The sequence below is a fragment of the Notothenia rossii genome, assembly GCF_949606895.1.
Source record: "Notothenia rossii genome assembly, chromosome: 4".
Lineage (NCBI taxonomy): Eukaryota > Metazoa > Chordata > Actinopteri > Perciformes > Nototheniidae > Notothenia > Notothenia rossii.
The window spans coordinates 43,438,293-43,438,977 of record NC_136902.1 but is presented as its reverse complement, the minus strand read 5'-3'; positions in this window follow the sequence as shown (position 1 = coordinate 43,438,977).

Below are 685 nucleotides of genomic sequence, written 5' to 3'. Positions count from 1 at the left end.
TCTCCGGAGAATACTTCAGTGTACCCTCGGTTATAGCTCCTCCAGAGACACTACTCTCTCCTCTAAATCAGTGTATCCTCGGTCACGGCTTCTCCAGACAGCCTCCTCGATAATCGATCCTCGACGAGCTTTTAGAGAAATTAGTTTTCCTTCCAGACGGCGCGCCGACATCCGTTTCCGGGTTGCTGCAGGATGACCTGGGAGTCTGGGACGCGAAAATAGAGAAATTACAAACGGCTCATTTCCGAGTACTCGCGGGCGTCTGCTTGACGCCAGGACGACCGGCCGCCCTCCCCGACAGGCGCACGAACACGAGGGCCCGCTCATCACTGCGCGCACAAGTGCGACCGCAGTTTTAATTATTATTATTAGGGCCCGAGCACGATGTGCTAGGACCCAACGGCGTCCTAGCACGAAGTGCGAGGAAACCTATTGTTATTGGTGGAATTATTATTATTATTATTATTTTTAGTCACCATCTTTCCTGTTTTTGAGGCCTTTAGGATGCTGACAAAGTTGTATAATTTTGCACGGACGCCAGGACCGGTAAAAATTGCAACATTCTGGAGTCAATGGGTTAAAATATTTCAACGTGCTCAATAGCGCCACCTATCAAAATCCCATTTCGGAATAAATTTACAAAGTCGCACCGTAACTCCGAATTACCTGACATTTTGCACACATA